General features: G+C 40.6%; 1 protein-coding gene across 1 annotated transcript in view; it reads left to right on the top strand.

Moving 5' to 3' along the window:
* Window positions 1-3069: 3069 nt before the first annotated feature.
* LOC109035229 (uncharacterized) overlaps window positions 3070-18076 on the top strand; it is a 48408-nt gene continuing 33401 nt past the window's right edge. The window contains 2 exon segments of the mRNA XM_072303201.1: window positions 3070-3544; window positions 5587-5833. The gene's annotated coding sequence lies outside the window, so the exon portion shown is untranslated.

Below are 18076 nucleotides of genomic sequence, written 5' to 3'. Positions count from 1 at the left end.
CAAGTCACAGAGTCGTATTTTGATGGTTGAATTTTGTCGTTTACAAAAAGCACTTTTATTTACTAACCAAAAAAGATACAAATAAGTTACACCAAAATGAACATTTATAGAGATAGATGCGGGGGGAAAAGGGGAGGGGGAAGAAAGTACTGGAAAGAAAAGAAAACAAATATAGGAAGATCCAAGAAGTGATCAGTGAAATGATTGGTAAGGTGATTTGGCACAATTAAAATACGTAAATATGCGCGCGTGAAACTTGACATGAAAAGAATACAAAAATGTAGTTTCATTGTCGAAGAGTTTCTGACGGAATGTTCGCCCGATGCATTTTTTCACTATTCACCAAATATCCCCTCGCAGCAAATATTCAGCTATGACAAATATTCCCTAATCCCTAGTAAACATGAAAATGATCCTTGTTGTGTTTGTTGTCTAAGCGGCTATTTGAAGGAGAACTTAATCGGATGATATCTGTCGCAGGCTCACACATTGTATGTTGATTCTACCGAAGTTTACGGGGTACGGAGCGAGGGTAGTGCTTGTTCTTCGACCAGGCAACTATTCGAGCTCCTAGGCGTGTTTGTTGCCTATGCAGTGAAATTGAGGGCGGACTTTAATTGATTATACTGTAAATAGGTTCACACATTACCTATCGATGCTTTGAAAGTTCACGGAGCAAAATTGATGTGTGGTTCATGGATTGACAACAATTCAAACTCCACGATATGTTGTTGACGTTAGGTGAAAAGGAGCTACCCTTTTCACGGAGACAGAAAATCGCAATAGACAAAGAAAATAAGTAGTAGATTAACCAACGGCAACTCAGGAGATAGAGTCCCTCATTTCTTCCCTTAATTATAACAACTATCCGTTTCAACCATGAATATTGCTCCCTTTTCCTTTATTCTTCTTTGTTTATACCTTCGTCTTTTGCTTTGTCTATCAAATTAGATATATTCAGTTCGCAGGTAAGCGGCACAATTTTAACAATGAACCATTAACTCAATTGTCAAAGCCCGTGGCCAGTAGCTGAACAGTGAAGACCTACAATATGTTCATTTGGCTCTTTCACCAGCAGGCTGATTATTGAATTTGATAGACAAAGCTGTAGACAAAGAGGACAAAGAGAAAATGGAGCGATCCTGTTGGTGGAAGCAAGTAATTGCAATGGATGTAGGAGGAAAGTCATGATGGACAAACCACATGCACCCCACGAGAGATCCTATGGTTAGTCTATTATTTTTCCCTCAGTCTATTGCAACCACCCCTTGTGGCCATTGGTATCGCTCCATTTTCATTTGTTCGTCAATGGACCACTAGACAAGGTACGAATCTAAGGATTCCGATACATGTTTCTTAACCAGAATTTCACGTAAAACACGATTCTTGCATCGAAAATTACCGAAATCATTTCCTATCTATGATATTAATGTTTTTATTTTACATTGGTTACGGGCACTTTGAATTGCCCGATCACACGAAACTCAATACTCTACGTGAGTCCAATCGCGTACTGCAACGGTTTCGGCAGGCTTCTCAATCGGTCGCTGTTCATTTCTCATCCTGTGTTGTTCAAACTATGAGCAACTTGCTGCAGCTGAGCCAAAGCGTCAAGACCGAGGCTGCTAGATGTTCATATCGCAGAGAGTGTCATGGTAATTTTTAGTGTGCGATTTGACTCACGCGGACCATTGAGTTTTCATGAGCGGGAGGTTTGAATTCACGCGTCAAGAAACATTAAATGCATTAGTCAGGAGTTAATGTCAGTAATTTTTGTCGCGCAAATCGTGTTTAACGTAACATTTTAGTTCAGAAACATGTATCAGAATGTTTAAATTCGCACCTTGTCTGGCGGTTCATTGGAACAATCAGCCCGCAAGAAATCGGCATCGCAAAAATCAGGCAGTCAGCATTCAACGGCAACCATACATCTCAGTCATAGGGATCGCTCCATTTGCCTTTTGTCTTCTTCGTCTATCGCTTTGTCTATCAATACCAATGACCTGCGGGCTGATTATTGAAATTGATCGACAAAGCCGTAGACAAAGAGAGCATAAGGAGTGCGGAGCGATCCTATTGGTTGAATTGTGTGGCTCACTGGCTCCTATGGACTGAGGGAGAAATTGATGGACTAACTGTCTGGTTTCTCATGGGTTGCCGTTAGTTAGTCTATTACCTACCTCCTTTATCCATTGCAACCACCCGCTTCCATCAATAGGATCCCTCCATATCCCTTTTGTCTCCTTTGTCTATGGCTTTGTCTATCTATTTCAATAATCGGCCCGCAGTCCGCAGAAAAGCAGCCAGCATTTCAACCATCGGCCAAAAATCGGCATTACAACAATCAGGCAGTCAGCATTCAACAGCAACCATACATCTCAACCATAGGGATCGCTCCATTTGCATTTTGTCTTCTTCGTCTATAGCTTCGTTTATCAATTCCAATGACCAGTCCGCATGCAGAAAAACAGCAGCATTTCAACCATACATCTCAACCATAGGGATAGCTCCATTTGCCTTTTGTCTTCTTCGTCTATCGCTTTGTCTATCAATTCCAATGACCAGTCCGCAGAAAAACAGCAGCATTTCAACCATACATCTCAACCATAGGGACAGCTCCATTTGCTTTTTGTCTTCTTCATCTATCGCTTTGTCTATCAATTCCAATAGCCAGCCCGCAGAAAAACAGCAGCATTTCAATTATAAGGATCGCTCCATTTGCCTTTTGTCTTCTTAGTCTATCGCTTTGTCTATCAATTCCAATGACCAGTCCGCAGAAAAGCAGCAGCATTTCAACCATACATCTCAACCATAGGGATCGCTCCATTTGCCTTTTGTCTTCTTCGTCTATCGCTTTGTCTATCAATTCCCATGACCAGTCCGCAAAAAAAGCAGCAGCATTTCAACCATCAACGGCAATCATACATCTCAACCATAAGGATCGCTCCATTTGCTTGTCTTCTTCGTCTATCGCTTTGTCTATCAATTCCAATGACCAGTCCGCAGAAAAACAGCAGCATTTCAACCATCAGCCAACAACTCCACCGTCAAAGCCCGCGGCTTGCAGCTGGACAGCTCAGACCTACAATGCGTTCTCCGAGCTCTTTCACCAGGTCCAGGAGCGGTCGGCCCAGCTGATCGGTACAATTTCGCCTGGCAACTTCTCCTCGGCTCTCGGGCGAGAAAAACCTGTTCGATGGCCTGGACTCGCAATCAGCTTTGCGCGCACGACCGACGACGTCTCCTTCACCGCCGCGGCGCGCGGCGCCGGCGCGAGCGTAGGACGCGACGAGACGGACCCGACTAATTCAGCCGCCGCGCCGACCGGGACCGCTCCACTGGCTGCCACGCCGCGTTTTCGCTCCGTCTTCAGTCGAGGACCGACCTCCACAGGTGCGCCAGGTGCGTAGCGCGTCTTTCCCGCGGAGAAAAGTAAAAACCGCCCGCGAGAGTGTTGCGAGTTCGCGCCGCTCGTCGTGCTTCTAGTCTCGCTTTCATCCTGTGTCCGTTTCGTCTCGTTTCTGTGATTGGTTAATATATCTGAGTACGTCTTGATTAGTGTGTCCATATGTTGTTTTTTAGTGGCAAACATTCTAATTTTTTTTTTTTTTTTTGGGGGGGGGGGGTCATTAAGTTCTTTATTATCCTTTGTTTGCAAATACGCATTCTAAATACTGCCTGGAGCTATTTTTGATACAGCAAAACATATTAGTCAGAGTAATTTATTAAAGAGAAAGGAGAAGACGAATATGGGGTGCAATATGTTCATAAGACACATAGAACAAGGACGGGGGGCAGTTGCTTAGCAACTAAAAACTGAACAGTGTTTTGAAGTTTTAACATTGTCCGTCCTCTAATTTATAAATGAACTTGCCGTAATATATAACGTAGAAATAGTCGTTTTTCTCTCAAAAGAGCGTAACCGCATTTCAACTTTGCCAAAGCTTCCCGCGCAAAGTGCATTTTTTATAGCTTTGGGGTTTCGAACTGAAAATTTTGCTAATTTTCCTGTTGATCCAGAGCAAAAATCAGACAAATTTTCAATAAAAATTATGTTCAAGTCAATTTCGCAACCCTGGAATGGAGTTATGCTCCTTCTTGTGGGAATTGACGAATTGTGTTGTGAGCAGAACAAATCGGCGTTCTCCAGACGTAACTACATTTCAACGCTGCGAAATCTCCATTCACAAATTATACTTTTACTAGGGGGCTACGCCCCCTGGCCGCTACGCGGCCCGACCCCCTGAAGGCGCTCCGCGCCATCAATGGGCCGCTTCGCGGCCCTATTTTTACCCTCCTATCAGTGTTAGTTTTATTTTTCCCCCAAAAAATTACGATATGAGGTATACTTTAATTTTAAACTTTACTTAAAATTACTTTAATTGCGTTTTACTTACTTTGCGTTTTGGAATGAGTGCTTAATGAAATATTGCGGTAAAACAATGAACAATGATAGTCAGGTACTAATTAAGATTCCATGAGACGGGGATCGAACCCACACCGAGTTCAAAGTGAACGCATTCGACGACTTAGACGACTCGGCCACCGCTTTAAGTGATGTCGCCGGTGCGAATCTTGTGTACATAAGTGTTGTAGTGCTGATGCGCAGGCTACACAGCAACTGCGCAACCTCCTCTACCACTGCGCATCCTCCCGCGCATAGCGGTAGCAGTACCGGAGCATTCTGTAAACTCACTCACTTTTATAACGTGATTTTAAAAAAACCTGGGTCCTTTTTCCAAAATCTGATTACAGCGGGCTCATCTAGGGCCTATTACCTGTCGATTTACGCAAAAATCATGGAAATCGGCCCGGTAGAACGCTCAAACGAACTATGACAAAAAGTATAAATTTACATTGTTTAAATGGGAGAATTCGCAACTTTACCACGTAATATAAAAAAACCTGGGTCATATTTTGAAAATCTGAAAAAAGTTGGCTTATCTAGAGACAATTGCCCGTCGATAGCCGCAAAAATCATGAAAATCGGCCCGGTGAAACGCTGGAACTAAGCGTTACCAGTTTCGCAAAATTAGGAGGTCTTGGAGCTTATAGTATAGACTAGGAAAGTATTGAGGACTAATACCTGAAAATCGCATTGACTTTTTTCGAATTACCCTCAAAAATTAGAAATTTTTTTAAGTATGTGTAGAGTCATATTCCTAAGAACACTGTCAAAAAGTATGGCAAATTTTACCAGATATGTGATAAATTCTATCATTTGTCTGGTCCTACATGATTTTTGAAACAGTGATATCATAGGGTAAAGATAACTTTACATCTAGTACCATTTACTATACTTTCGGTGCATGCGTTTAGAGGTACGGTGTAGGTATTCGCTATCATAGAAGCCTGTTTGTGATTATCCTACTCATATCACGGTACCTAAAACCGTGCTTTTTTGCACTAAAAAAATGAATTGGGCTAGAAAATTTTGCAATTTCGGAATGTAGTAACGTTCTTTTGTCTGGAGAACGCTAAAATATGACGGATCCAGGCAAAATGTACCTGATCCGTAACCAAACTAGGTTATTAAAGGCACATTTTGCCTGGTCACGTTACAAATGTTTTATTCGCACTTTGCAGGGGCTTAAATACAGTCAAGAGCTAGTTTATCGTGAAACGCTCATCTTACAAGTTTCGGCTAATTTTGTGCCACTGAAACTGTGACAGTTGTGTGCCTCTCAGTGAAAAGTAACCTGTGATAACGTTGATTCATCGCGAAGGAGTTGTGTTGATGGATGATAACTTTCTGTGAAAACAAATCGTGAGTGAGGCAGTTGCACGGGTTTGGATTCGCACACCTGGGAGCCGATGTCTACTTAGGATCATTGTAAGTATCAGCCATGAGATATTTGGATGCATTTGAATGAAATGGGTCTATATATATATCGGGGGTATTGAAAAAAGACTTATGTGTAATAGTTGAGGACTAATGCAAGATTAAGAAGCTGCTCCATCATCTATACTGCAGATAGACTCTTTTCTCGTAATGTAATTGGTCTGTTTGCGCTATAGTCACTCACAATATCGATTTTCCTAGGCAACGCCTTCAGACTTAAAAATTAGAGGAACATTGATATTTCGCCTTCAATTCGCAAGGTAGGCCACAAAACATCCCTTGAGCAGTAATAGTTATCTATCCGAGAATTTGTATACCCGAGAGTATTTAAGAATCTTGCTTCAAACAAATTAAGGCAAAAATCTACCTGATGATTTTGATGTCGGTTATGCAAACAACATGCTAGATGATAAATAAATAAAAATATAAAATAAAATAATCCTGAATTTCTTTGGGAAAGTAGCTTTTCCCTAGCGTCCACTCAGAAAACGCCTTGTTAAGTTTTGAGTTGATTTGAAGTGCTGAAAGTTTGAACTCATGGATGAACAAATAATAATGAGACCGTCGAAACGCTTAGTTTTTACGTCCAATATTAATGGAGATATTACCCTCCGCAACAACAAATGACGTCATTTGTCACGTCCATATACACCATGGTTTCCTTCACATTTAAGTCATCGACTCATGATGCACACATTAACACAGGGTGCTACACTCAAAATGCAAATGAAACCATGGTATGCACCACCGCGCTGGATGACGTCACTTGCGTGTTTTTTGAAGGGCGATGTCTTCGTTAACATTGGACGTGGAAATTTAGTGTTTGGATAGATTTTATAAAGTTTTGCTGGTCAATAATCTGAAATCATCAGAACGCGATTCTAAGACAAGCGCAACCACACGACCCATTCCCACTCTTGCAGTTGTAGTGCGTGGAACAATAAGTCTATCGATGGCTAATGTGCGAAACCATACTTATCTCCAATGTGGTGTTTCAAAATCTCTTCTTCCATTTCACTTTTTCGAAGAGGAACAGGTCAACTTTATTAAGGAAGCTTTCTAGAAATTAGGATGACTAGTTTTCTAAAGAGAAAATAAAGAATGACAGAGAGTCTGCGACGTCGCAAAGAGAGATACGTTGTTTCGTACTTCGGCCATCATCCATCGCTTTGCATATGAGGACTTCGGGAAAACCCCTGCATCTGGTCCAGACTGCATCATATTATTTCACCGCTGATTCCCCCATTCACGGAAACTCCGAGACAGAAATTTCCAACCTCCAATTCTGCTTCTTCTTTTTATTTTTCTTCTTCTTCCTCTTCTTCTTCTTCTTCTTCTTTATCTTTTCTTCTTCCTTCTCCACCTCAGTGACTTTATGGCTTGCACTTCAGTTAAGGAGCCAATAGCCAACTGTGGGCAAATTTTTGATAAATAGGTTCATTATTGGGATAAGACTACCTCCAGTTCTAAAATGCTATCTATCTTTGAAGTAAATAAGTTTTCCCTTGAATCTTCGAAGGGAATTTTACTTTCGATAAGTGCATTTATTTTACCCATAAAAATTAATCAAAACATGGTTTATCTTTTTTACGCACGTACACTAACAGAATTTGCTTATTTTTAATCTCTACGTGAGTCCCACAACTTCATTATAATCTCGACGGTGGAGTGGTAAGGTCTCCAGCCATAACTCATGCGTTGTGCAACGACTAACTCAAGCGTAAAGTGAGACAAAATAGCGACGGTGAAAGTACGAAACCACTTATCCCGGCTCGCAACGTTGCAGATTACATGTCACATTTTCTTTTACTGGATGATGACTGACCCTTCATTTATACACTCAAACCGCTGAGTCAGAACCCTACCCAAGTAGCACAGACCGCAATGAATTGCAATGCCGTGGTGAAATTGCCATTGCATCGGAGTGTTTTGTGTGTTGCCTATCTACCTGTTAAGAATACACTTCCTATTGAAATTTATTGTAAAAAAAAATTAAATACATTTTAATTTTTTTGCATTGCAAATTATCTCTCTTTAGGAGACGTGTAGCTTATCTTTTGATCGCTTATATAAAATTGGTATTTTCTGACCAAATGATGTAAATATTTTGCAATTTCATTAGATGAAACCGGGATTTTATTGTAATATTTTCATTGTATGGTGCTGCTTAGGTAAGGGGCTCTGCGACTCAGCAGTAGTGGCGACTCGTGGCATGAATTGCGATGTATCGATTGTTATGCCATTTGAACCTATGGTAAAGAATCGATTATTAAGGTGTTCGCTGCAAACATCCTGTTTATCGACCCTTTTCCATAGGTTTAAATGGCATAACAATCGAGATATCGCAATTCACACCACGCCACTGCTGCGACTCCCAATCGTGAATGTAACCTACTCTTGCACAGATCATAAGACTGTTGAAGCAGACTTTCCAGATCTGCTTCTTCCATACCTGTCGCTACTCTTACTGGACATCCGCGAAGTCTACTTTCGCTATATAATATGTCTTTTCAAGACTTTTTCCCGAATATTTTGCACAAAAATATGTTGTAATATTTTCTTTTGAAAATAAAGCACCCGAGATACCACCGTCATATCATCGCCTTCGATACGGTCTTTTACAAATGGACTGGGGTTTAATTGCATTATTCAACGTTTCTAAATTTCAAGCTCAAAACAAATCTCGTTGAGGAATATTTACCGCACTAGCAGAGATAAGAAACATTGCTAATGCATAATCGCTAATGTATATTCATGAATAGGGACTCATTTAGTGTAACAAAATTGGTTATGAGGAGGAGAAGGCCAGTTGCATAAACTTAACGTAACGTAATATAAGTTGCACAAATTTGGAAATTGTGAATTACATCAAGAGTAGAGAGGCGCCACCGCGCATTTTTCCTCCGGGCCCTCAAATTTGATGTAATTTTGTTATAAATCTTTTGCTTTTGCCCACAGCTCTATAAATGAGGATGTCCTAAAAAAGATTGAATGACTCAAAAATTTGCGATGAAGTGGATTTCTCATTGCACTAAAATGAAATGATTTCATAACCATAAAGTTTCAAAATTTACTTTGTTTTGAAAGGCAAAAAAGTTGTGCGGTACGTTTTGATGCTCGATTGGACCACATTTTGCAATTAGGAACTACAATATCTGGCTCATTTTAGAAACGACATGTGTACAACTATTTTCACTATGCAGATAGGTGTTTTTATCCGTGAGCGAAAAATAGTAGCTCCCTACTGCAAAATGCAGTCCAATTGTGTCTCTTTCAGTCTGTTGTGATATTGAAAATGAAACAAGAATTGGAGTTGAAACAGCTATATAAAGGCATAATAGAGCCGTAACTCCTGGCGGGCCTAATTCTCGGAAATAGTGATGTAGACATTACTCATAAACTGACGATATGCAACAGGTTACTGATCAGGTCGTCCACGGTAGACAAAAAAAGCTGTTCATGTAGTGACATTCTACTTTACCCCTCTCAGCCAGATGCGAGTAATCGCGACATACACTAGGAACTGACAAAAATGCACTTTTAACACACCATAATTTTAAACTTTGTAAAAAAAAAAAAATCCAGAAGAAAAAATATTTCATTCCGAGACTTAAAAATGAGAAATGAACTTAGTGTTTCCCTGATTTTCTCTTTTTGCGCGATGCATATTCTATATAAAAATGAAAAGTATTAGTGTTATTTTGTTCTCCTCGGATGGACGCAAAAAGGAGAGGAGATTTTGAAGCACCGAACACGATTCACGCGTTTTTGCAATTTTTCCGTCAATTTGTGTCATCCGCTTCCCTACGCAGACAAGTACTTTTATGAATGAACCGGGAATAGCGTTTCCTCATTGCGAAATGCAATTCAATTAATCGCAAAGAAAAAAAACAACAAATGCCCTACTCTTCAATCTTATTCGCGTGACATTGCCGTTTAACACCCAGAACGCTTTTCATTGCATAATTTAAGGCGCGACCGTTGGAAGGTCTCCACGAGGCTACCTATTCCCCGATTCCGCAATCCTAGAAACCTCGTTAAAACGTCCCTCAAAACGCCACTCAAAAGCCTTCCATAATGAGCCTTTGCGCTCCTCTAACCCAATGCATTCCAGGGCTTACGCACCGAGGAAAATACGCCTTTACGCGCAAGAGACGACGAAAAGGAGGTAAGCAACGGATTCCTTCCGCGCTGGCGGATTCGCGAGGAGGCTGCGGTTGTGCTAAGCAGAAACCGCGTAAGGTACGATGGGAATTGCGGGTGGATACGTTGTTTTTATAACGGTGCGGTTGAGGAGCGTGGCTGGGGCCGCGTGGGCGACGATGACGAATGCTCGGCTACAACCACCAACATTCGATAGTTCAACGCTGCCTCGAGCCTCGGAGTCGGGTTGAGCTGAGCCAGCTCCAGCTCCAGCACACCTGTTCGAGAAATCAGCGTGACCACCTCCGTGCCGGTTCTTCGCCGACTCAAGGTTGCCGACTCGGTTGTGTAGCCTCTGACATTCTGGTCCGCACGGAATGGACCGTGGACTAATCGAGGAGGTGGTCGCAGATTCCGATTTTTATGCATCGAGTGGGTGCAATATCGCGATGGAGAATTCGCGAGAAACAATTTTAGTGCTGCATCTTTGAGTGCTTCGTAAGCTGCGTTCGTATTATTTTTCATAATTTTTTTCTGACGTGCACTGAAAAAAAAATCTCGGTGTATTTACTAAGAAAAGGGTGAAATTACCAAGAATTCAGGGTTCTATTTGATCCCAGTTTTTTCTTGGTAAAATTACCATTTATGGAATTGGTAATTGAATAGAGAAATCTCAGTAAAATTATTGAACTTTCTCGGTAATTTTACTGGGCCTTGGTAAAAACGCCAATATTTTTTATCGACTATGGTAGAATTACCGAGATGAAATGGCAAATTTTTTTTTTTTTTTAGAAAAATCGGTTGGAAAAAGTCTTACAAAAATTTGATAAAGTATGGCCGATGAAATCAACAAAAGAAGTGAATGTTCTTAATGACTTTCTCTTTACTTTGAATTTTGATTCCTTTTATGGAAAGCGACCTTGACAGGGCCACATATAGCTGTCCATGACTAAATGAACGCCTCTGAAAGTAAAGACCCACTCTATTAAAACTCTGACCCTTGAACTCCTCTTCCTCACTCCTGCCCATCGACCATCTTACTCCCCTTCCTCACCCCGTACATCGAGCTCCTTAAAAAGATTTTATCAGAATAGAGAGGAGTTTAGCAGATTAGGTAATTTGCTCATACCTCTTCTGATAATTGTTCATTTTAGAGACCAAGGGCATTCTCGAGCTCAGGTCACTTAGTAATTTCTTCCACCGCATGAAATCCACAAAATTTTCGACACGCACCTACAATTTCTCCATTAGCACAGGCTGTTAGGAATAAGTTACTTAAGGAAACTCTTGAATGACTGGTATCGATAAGGGCTGTTTTTGGATCCACCGTTAATTTCTTCGGCTCAATGATTTTTTGCTCATTGAAGGTCTATATTTCACTGAGTGGATCATGGTTAGGTCATTTTTGGAGCCTTTTCGGGTCTAACACTGGTCTATACGTGGATATGGGTCTGAAGGCCGATTTTGGCGAAAAACGCGAGTTTTGAGGGTTGCGGACGAATGTCGAAAAATCTACGTTTCTTGCCAAAATTGAACTTCAAACTCATATTTGAGCCAGTATGAGACATCTAAGGAAACCGGAAATGACCAAATTCTGATGCACTCCAAAAAAAAAAGACTTTCAATGAGCAAAACATCGTGAAGTTGAAGAAGATCAGATAAGGTGTGCGGGGGCTCCGAGATGCCCCAACCAGAAACTTTGCAACGAGAAAACTCTTAAAGAAACTGGTAAAATAATCGAATCAGGAACCATTCTTATGTCCTTTTGACACCGTGAAAATTCCACCTTTCTTTTGCTTCTTGCACTTCAAATCGATCCTTCAATATCCCAAAGAGTGACCCTTGTTCTTGATTGTGTACCCTCTGGGAAATTGGGCTTTTTCTCAATGGATTCATATGAAAGCCCGTAGAATCCCTGGTAAAAATCGGCGATAGGAGCTGCGTTTCAAAATACCGTAGGAGTTCTTATAGCCGACTAAAGAAGGCTATTGAAAATCATATAGTTGGCTGTAGAAAGCGGAGCAAATCATATAGCCGGGCTATACGAAGCTATAAAAGAGTATACAGTCGGGCTATAGTTCCTATCGGCGGGCTTTACACTTTATCGCCATTGGCTATAAAATGCCATAAGAAATTGTGTAGAAATTCGTGTGCTTTGGGAATCATTAAGTTTGATACAGAACTACCTTAATATTTACAAAACACACATTATATTTTCCTTTAAAATATTTTTTTTTTCATCAATTAAAATGAGAATAGTCCATGCAGAGTGTGCAAACATTTCGAAATCATGAGATGGAAAACGCTGACTCCACGAGATTAAATATTAAAGCCTAACACAAAGCGAAGCGGCGACGCACTGGCGCCTACACTCCTAACAGTGATACTTCACGCATTACGCAATGCGTGAAGTACCCCTGTTACGTTTGTAGGCGCCAGTGCGCGCTCCGCGCTCCCTGCCCGCCCGCCGCGCCGCAGCGTGCCACGGCGTCTGAAGCAACTATTTCACACCAGAAGTATTGCACAGTATCACAAGAGATTGAAGGCGCTCCAACATATTAAGGATAACAGGTATCCGTGAAAAGTACGGAGCTTTCCTCGCAAAATAAATCAAGATACTACGGCACAAAAAGAGAGCGGTAGTCCAAAAACTAACTAAGTCCTAGTATCCGTAATTAGTAACGTTTAGCATAAACTTTATCGTCTGGCTGTTGCTTAATCGCCATCGGCTATAAAAGGCTAAAAGAAATTGTACAGCCGGCTTTAGGTCTATAGTATTTTGGAACACACTTTCTACTGCCAATTTTTACCAGGGATATTCTAACGGGTCCATTTTAACAGGGAGAAAACAGGGACTCTTGACAGGAGGGACTGTTCACCAAATTTCCTAGCTGTCCCAATTCAGCACATAAAGAGATGGATTTTCAGCACTTTAGAGCACGATCCAATGGTCGATCAATCAATTTTATAAGACATTCTTTAAAAATCTCCGAATGTCACATCAGACTGCAGTGCATCAGTGATTCATACGCAAGATGGAACCCAAGAAAATTTTGAAATAACTTCAAAAGTGCCCTACTGCCCCATTGCAAATTAATTTTAATCATTTTTTTTATCAGTTTTTTTTTTCAATTTCCTCTGTTTTAAATCTTTTTATATACTTTTACTCATAGCAGTAAAAAATTATAAAAATACTGCAAAATCAGCTCTTTAAGCATTCTTAGATGAAGCAATAAAAAGTTGTGTGCAAATTCTCCAGTGTTCACCAAAGTGCAATTGCACCACCCGACTTCTCTGCGTCCACAGGAATCAGGTACCTATAGGAGAAAACGCAGTGGTTGATTAGTTAAATTAAACAAAGGCGGTCATTGGCACGTCAAAAAGTGAGGCTGATGAGAAGCGAAGCCGGTGCGGCGCGGCGCCGGCCGGTGACCAGTAATTGCACGGAACATAAATAAACGAGGAATTGGGTCAGTGGTTGTTGGCTGCTGCGCTGTAAATCCACTTTTTGTCTGTTTTCTCTCGCAGATATGGATCGAGTTCAACAGAGAGGAACCAACTTTTTTGGAAACAAGGAGTCTACTTTTGGCAGATTTTACCTTTCATTTTCCGTATTAAATATTCCAAAAATGATTAATTTTAATAAACTGCAGGCGCTTCGTTTGTTTATAACCGACCGAGAAACTCAAAAGGCAATGAAATTTATTTCCCCCCCCCCCTCCCCAATTTAATAGCTTGGTCCCTTTCTTATAAATACAAAGAGAGTGCCAAATAAATTCAGTGGAGGGTTCAAGGAGATGTCCATAAAATATGTATAACGTTCCGCGGGCCGATTATTGAAAGTGATAGACAAAGCTTTAGACAAAGAAGACAACCTGGATATGGATGGATACTGTTGGTGGAAGCGGGTAATTGCAATGGACAAAGGCGGTAGGTAATAGATTAACTAACGGAAACCCACGAGAAACCTGACAGTTAGTCCATAAGTTTCTCCTTTAGTCTATAAAAACCACCCATTCCAACCAGTAGGATTGCTCCGTGCTCCCTATGTCTTCTTTGTCTATAGCTTTGTCTATCAATTCCAATAATCAGATCGCTGGTGGAAGGAGTCCGAGTCTGCGTTATGAGTGCGTTATAGAGCAAAGCTCGGGGCTGCATTACGTAGTGTTGAAATATGGAGGAAGTACCGATTTTTAAGTTAATAATTTGACGCGAAACGGCAATTTGTCATAAGAAAATTAGCAACAAACGCTAATGGGTGGAGGAAATTGAATGGGAGCCACATAATTATTTTTAAGGCGTGCAGACCTGTGTCATAACGGGCCGGGAGGTGATGGAGTCAAAAAACCCAATTTTTAGCGTTAAGTATTTTATGACAGCCCTAAAGTGTACTTTTGGTTCCCTCTCAGCTATACTCCCTACATGGTAAAATCAAGTCAGAGAAAGGATCCAACGGTTTAAGGATTTCTTCCAAGCAACTAAAGAGTTTGCCTTTGTTTTGCAATCAACTCGAAACGCGGTATGTTTCCGTTAAAACATATCTAAATCGACGTATTATATCTATCGTGCATGTATATTTTTCGGTGCGCGGTAGTTATGTTTGCTGACGTAGTGCACTGGAAAAAAAAACCACTTTGGATCTAGAGTCCAGACACTTAAAAACATCGACAAGAAAAAGTACTCTTGATTCAATCAGAATCTAGCTTAAATCAAGAACCAAGACTCTACATTTAAGCGGATTTCGTTTTGATTCAAGCAAAAATCCGATTGAATCGAGAGTATTTTTTCTTGTCAATGTTTTCAAGAGTTTGGACTCTAGATCCAATGTGTTTTTTTCCCAGTGTGGCGTGATAGCTCGCCTTTTGGAAGGATTAAAGTCACAACGATTTTCTCGTGATGTTTCCTCTCCGAGTCTTGTATGATATTATTAAGCCAATCAGCCGTGATAGCGAAGAGAGCGGTAAGTGCATGCTGAGTTGAACCGCGAGACACATAAAAGCATGTGCTAATCATGGCTCTTACAGAAATGTACTTACTGCTATCCAAGATATCACGGCAGCAATAGATATTCCGCTGGGCTTTCAGAGTACAAAAAAGAATATCGATGTCTTCTAAGGTAAATCTGCAACGTCGCAAACCAAGTTACGTAGATCCTAAATTTAACCATCGGTATTTTGATTCAATACTATGATACATCGCTCGATTCAATGTTGATGTGAATTTGATACCCACGATTGATTCATGAGTCAAGTGTAGGGTCACCATTAAGAAACGTGGGTAAAGTGGTATACTCGCGTGCAGCCAAATATGGATTTGTTGCCCATTCCATATCGTTCGAAACCACATGATAGTGCGTATTCAAATCGTTGCTCTTTTGAACATAAGGGCGTATCTGCAATTCCACGTGAGCCCCGAAAGCATGGTGTTACATTGACAGTAGAGCTCAACTCAAAAAACAGTTACGTTCTTACATTAGAGGAGCGACGGAATGAGGAAATACTGCGACTTTTTCAAATTTCAGTTAGCATTTCTTGGTTTTGTTCATGTTTTAAGGGCCTAGACAGTAGTTTTAACATAATTCTGCTAGATTTTCAAGGTGAATCCACAGCGGGAGTGAGGCATGAACAATCATAAAGTTATCAAATAAATTCCGTTAGAATTCTGTTGTTTTCCAAAGTTATGACAGAGGATGAATTCAATACGCCATAAATTTCAGCTGTCTGTTCCCAAAAAAATATCGGTATAATTAAGCGCTTTTTAGTTCAGAAAAGACCTTCAATTGAGTGAACCGACCGGTTAAGTTAACAGAACTGATGGTTCAGTTCTACGAACCAAAACTTCAAAGGGGCCTGGAGGACAAGGCGCATAAGAACGTTTTGTGAAAAATTGAAATATTAATGATTTCAAGTATAACCCTACTCTTAATGCATTGAAAAGTTCGCTCCCGAATTCCAATTTTCAAGCATCATAAAGTTAGTTTGAACTTTCTTTCCGCCATAAGGATCCATCTAATTTCAAAACTTCAAACACGTATTTCTCGAAATAGTGCAAACCGCACTTATGCGCCTTGCCCTCCAATCCCTTCACTTCCCCGAGCCCAAAAACTTCGATCAATATACACGCGAAAAAAAGGTCTGTCAGTAGGGCTCCTTAAATACTTTTGTCACCGTTACAAAAGAATTTATCTGACGTTACAAAAGGTTTTGCTGCGTTCGCAAGAGTTTAATTTGTTACTATACTAAATTATTCGGTTCGGGCTTTTTTCCATGCACTAGCCCACAGCGCGCTTTGGAAACGCACGGTCCAGTCGACTCAAATTTGACAACTTGGTCTAACGTACTCATCCATTATGTATCGGTCATTAGACTGAATCAGATTTTTTTTTTCTTTTCGCCGCAGACAAGTTCAGGATGTTGGCATGGCCGGTGCGGCGCGTCTATTTTATTTCTTATTCTTTTTTTTCGCGCGTGAGCGGCTTCCCACGTCGGTTCATCGTTTGTAATTGCCGCTCTTATAGGAGCACAAGCCCCGATGTTGTAACGCTCAATCAAGCTGAGCGCGTTCTCCGCTGCACGGCCGGGCTTAGAAAAAACGTCGTATGATCCTTCCAATGTTGTCAACCGGGTCTTCGGACGACTATTGATACCAATAGACAAAGCTATAGACTAAGGAGACAAAGGGAAAATGGAGCAATCCTTTCGGTTGAAACGCTCAAACAACCAAGTAGCATTTTTCAACGGAAAAACTGCGATATTTTAAAATTAAGTTGCGAATTTTTTACGCTTTTCTTAGCGATCAAATCGCTAGGACCATCAACATTTGAGCAATTTTACTCAATCTTGTCGTATTTTATCTCTGTAAAATCGCGTTCGATAGTATCAAAATTTTATCTCAATTTATCACAATTGTTTGTTCGATAATATTGCGATGAATCGCTGTCGATAAAATCGTGGATATTGTAACATTTATGCGATGAAATTTTTATTTATCGCAATTTTTTATCCGATATTATTGAGATAAATCGCCGTCGATAAAAGCGCGATACATTCTTTGATCAACTCGCAACTTTTAATGATCACTGCTACTTGAGAAAGGGAAAATGGATCGATCCTATTAGTTGAAACGCTTCTCCGGTGCACGACCGAGCCAAGGAATAACTTCGTATGAATGAACATGCGAAAGTTGCCATATGGATCTGGGGTTGATTATCGATATTGATAGACAAAGCTATAGACAAAGGAGGAAGGAAATATGGGGCGATTCTATTCCGGTTGTCGAAAACTGAAGGGGAAACCATAGGGTCTTTTTTGGATTGCTGCGCTGTTAGTTAGTCTATTTGTCCATAGCAACTGCAACCACCCACTTCTACCAATGGGATCGCTCCGTTTTCCCTTTTGCCTCCTCCATCTATAGCTTGTCTATTGATTATAATAATCACTCTGACGTTGCACGCAAGCCAACAGACCCGTTTCTACAAATAAAATATGTATTTTTGAGACAATTTATTAACATTCTACCGTAACGTTTACAGAAACGTCTGATGAAGTTATGAAGAAAACGCTGGATAAGAAAAAAAATTTCACTTTTCAAGAGAAAAGTATTTTATCGGAGGAAATCTGGCGACGCTCGAAGGCAAACGTCGTTCTTCCGTAACACGCAGTGCTTTGCTCGCGACTGTTGTTTCATGAGTGTCACGATGAATGAAATTGCTAATTTGGCTCTTGAAGCCTAGAGGAGTAACATCCAGAGGGGCTGAAACACGTCGCAATGATCCAAAGTCTCACCTGACTTTTTATTCTCTCATTCAATAACGAGCATATTTTTAAATCGAAAATTTTGGAGGATCTTCATCAAATTACACTTTTCCCCCTTTTTTTAAAGCGGAGAAAACACGCGACAAAGTACTTTAGTTCGTAGTTTGTATAGTGCCCCGTGAGAGATCTTACCCAATATCTAAAATCTATGTCAAAAGTTACGAGCAAGGGACCATTGCTACAAATAAAAGATGTATTTTTGAGACAGTTCATGGACATAAATAAAAATTTTATATGAACGTCCGATGAAATTTTGGATAAAACTCTGGAAAATAAC

This window comes from Bemisia tabaci, chromosome 8 (assembly GCF_918797505.1).
Source record: "Bemisia tabaci chromosome 8, PGI_BMITA_v3".
In the NCBI taxonomy this organism is placed as follows: Eukaryota; Metazoa; Arthropoda; class Insecta; order Hemiptera; family Aleyrodidae; genus Bemisia; species Bemisia tabaci.
This window is presented reverse-complemented; position numbering and strand designations above follow the sequence as displayed.